Source organism: Sardina pilchardus, chromosome 19 (genome assembly GCF_963854185.1).
Source record: "Sardina pilchardus chromosome 19, fSarPil1.1, whole genome shotgun sequence".
In the NCBI taxonomy this organism is placed as follows: domain Eukaryota; kingdom Metazoa; phylum Chordata; class Actinopteri; order Clupeiformes; family Clupeidae; genus Sardina; species Sardina pilchardus.
In genome coordinates this window covers 23751472-23754598 of record NC_085012.1, presented here as the reverse complement: position 1 = coordinate 23754598, position 3127 = coordinate 23751472, and the positions used below count along the sequence as shown (strand labels likewise).

General features: G+C 47.5%; 1 protein-coding gene across 1 annotated transcript in view; it reads left to right on the top strand.

Moving 5' to 3' along the window:
* Positions 1-633: 633 nt before the first annotated feature.
* Positions 634-3127, top strand: part of sulf1 (sulfatase 1) — a 49981-nt gene continuing 47487 nt past the window's right edge. The window contains exon 1 of the mRNA XM_062520769.1: positions 634-909. The gene's annotated coding sequence lies outside the window, so the exon portion shown is untranslated. The remainder of the gene's footprint in view (positions 910-3127) is intronic.

Sequence of the window (3127 nt, the reverse complement as noted above, 5' to 3'; positions counted from 1 at the left end):
GTGTGTGGAGGAGCAGTTTAGCTGGTCAGTGGTCCCCACAGCTCCACTTCACTCCTCACTCTGCTCCTGCTCTCTCTCTCTCTCTCTCTCTCTCTCTCTTGCTCTCTCTCTCTCTCTCTCTCTCTCTCTCTCCCTTTCTGTCTGTCTTACTCACTGTCTCCTGCTCACTCACTCTTACTCATGTGCACGCACGCACGCACGCACGCACACACACACACACACACACTCTCCCTCCCACCCTTTCTCTCCCCTTTCTTTCAACCCCTCTCTCCCCTCTCTCTGCCCCTCTCTCTCTCTCTCTCTCTCTCTCTCTCTGTCTCTCCTTTCTTTCTTTCTTTCTCTCTCTCTCTCAGTGTCAGGTTACGATGCCCTGGGTTTGTCTAGCGTAGTGCTCTCTCTCTCTCTCGTTCCCTCCCTCCCTCCTCTCCTCTCCCCTCCCCTCCCCTCCCCTCCCCTCCCCTCCCCTCCCCTCCTCTCCTGTCCTTGTCCCTGCCTCCTTGCGGGGAGAAGAGCCACCAGTGGCGTGCCGTCCCCCCGTGTGATGTGATTGGTTTGGGGGGGGAGTGAGTGAGTTGGTCTTGCCCCTGCAGCCCCTGCTGCGCGGCGCTCGGAGCTCGGGGGACGTGTTTCAACAGATGGTCGCGGGGCTGAGCGGGTGTCATCGCCAGTGGAGAAAAGGATTTAGAGGAGGAAGGTTGTCTTCAAGGAGCAGAGCCGGTCCTTCCCCCCTACTCTCTCTTTTTCTCTCGCTCGCTCTCTCTTTCTCTCTCACACACTCTACTCTCTCTCTCTCTCTCTCTCTTCTTGCTGAAAAGCTCTACCTATATGAGAAGAGGAGTGCAGAGGAGAGAGTCAAGCAGTGAGGAATCTTCTCTCGTTCCCACACAAGACTTCACCCGCGGTGTCCAGGTATGGTAGATTTTCTTTTCTTTTTCCCCCCTTTCTTCTTTGATCTGTTTTTCTCCATTTTCAACTCTTTTTAAGCTTGTTTCTTTTTCACTCTCTTTTTTTCTACTGGTAAGAATCTTCATATGTCCTCTGTTATTAGAGCTTACATTTAGTGAGGGGGATAGTGCATGTCTCATTTCAGCTCAGTCTTTCAAGTCAGATTTGTACTCAACTATTTCATTTGATTCATTTAGAGCACAGACTTTCACTGAAATCATTAGAAATGTTATGCTGCAAAACATCTAATTTGATCAATTTATCACCATCTTTTTAAACATGAAAGCTGTTGAAAATATGTGTAGCTAGCTACTTCACTATTTAAGTCTTCATCCACTTTTTTAAAGTTAATTGAACTAATTGAACAGCCCAGCAAATGTCACACAGAAGTAGTTTTGTTCCTTGAAAATTGGTTCAGTGTGTCATTTGCAATGTAAACTGTTGAAGGTGTAACATGGAGCACTTCTTAATTCCATTCACACTCACTGATCACAGTGAGTCTTTTAAGCACCTCATCTGAATCTACCATTCTTGTGTTGATTATTTCGAGACTGCATGGGCAAAATGTTTGGGCAATTAAGCTGGTTTTCCCCCAAACATTTAGATGTTCTCCGATCTGGAAAGTAGATGCCAGCATAAATCACTGGACTGAGCCCGCTCTGCCTGTTTGGCAAAGGCTGTCCATGCACAAAATTAATGTGCTGCTTAAGAAAAAAAAATACTTCCAGTTAAGCAGTCAAAGTCTGCACACTTCTCGCAAGGGAAAGGCGAGAGAGTTTAAAGCCGACTCTCAACTCTTTCTCAACGCCGGGGCAAGTGAGAAAGGCGCGACCTGCCAACAGAGAGGGGGGAACATGATGTATATTATTTATGTATCACCTGGGGATATGTGTGTGTGTGTGTGTGTGTGTGTGTTTGCCACAAGGTGTTTGCGAAGGAGATTGAGTGCCCGCGGGGGCAAAGAAATAAGGTTGTGCCAGGGGTGCCCGTAAGGCTGGTGCACAGCTCCAGTGATATTTACTCATATTAATCAAGCTGTGTCCACACTATTCACTTGTGTTGAAACGTTTCTCACAGCCGCAAATGCACTGCGATGAGTGCTACGCAGATGCATGTGATGAATGCGCTTCTTATGATAAATTGGCCCGTGTGTGTTTATACGTGTTGGGGAATATGGGACTTTTATGGGGTTGTCATGTAAGCTTTAAGATGTTTAAATCGTTTCAGTCACTAGGCTGAAAGTCCAACCGCTGAACTTTTTAATATCAGATTTGCTTTGGCCGAATGGCAAAGAATATGATTGCTATGTGCAAATGGCAGATATGGTCAGACTAATCTGATCTGTGAGAGCGCTAAATTGTATGGAACTTTGTTTTGAATCTGCAGTTCCTGGCAGTGATGATTTAATAGCCCAGAGTGTGTAGTATGCTCGACTTTAGGTTCAGTGCAGTCCCGACCTAGTTTCCTTCAATTGCGAGCTTTTTTTGTTCCTCCGTATTCCTGTTCTTTCTGAATGGACAGCAATAGACACAATTAGTTTTGAATGCACAAGACTGGTTTGGATTTCCCGGCGAGTTCCCTGTTTTAAGAGGAGATGGGGGGCACGCCGCTTAAGGAAGGGAGGGGAGGAGGGGGGGAGAGCGAGAGAGAACCAAAGGAAATAACTAGCCTGGCAAGTTGTGCCAGCCGCCCTGTGGAGCTCGACGCTAAACAGTTTTTGCATCTCTGTGTGTAAACAATAGCTTCAGCTGTTGCAAATGATTTCGGATTCTGGCAGGGGGGCGAGCGTGCCAAGACAAATATTGTTCCAGTAGCTGTTTTTACATCACAGCTTTGACTTGAGATGGGATGCACCGCGAGGGAGACGGAGAGGGAGAGGGAGGAGGAGGAGGAGGAGGAGGAGAGGGAGAGGGGTGGAGATGGGGAAAGAGAGAGGAGTTTAGAGGAGACGGAGATGATGAGAAATGAAGTGAATAAATGGGTGTGAGTGAGCCTAGAGTAGAGAGAGTAGAGCAGACTGAGAAGGCGAGCGATATAGAGAGAGTGAATGAGAGAGAGATGGAGAGAGAGAATATGAGAGATGGATGGAGAGAAAGGGAGAGTGTGAGAGGAAGAGAGAAAATGATGGATGGCGAGAGAGAGAGACTGAGGGAATGTGAGGCGAGGAGAATAGGAGAGAGAG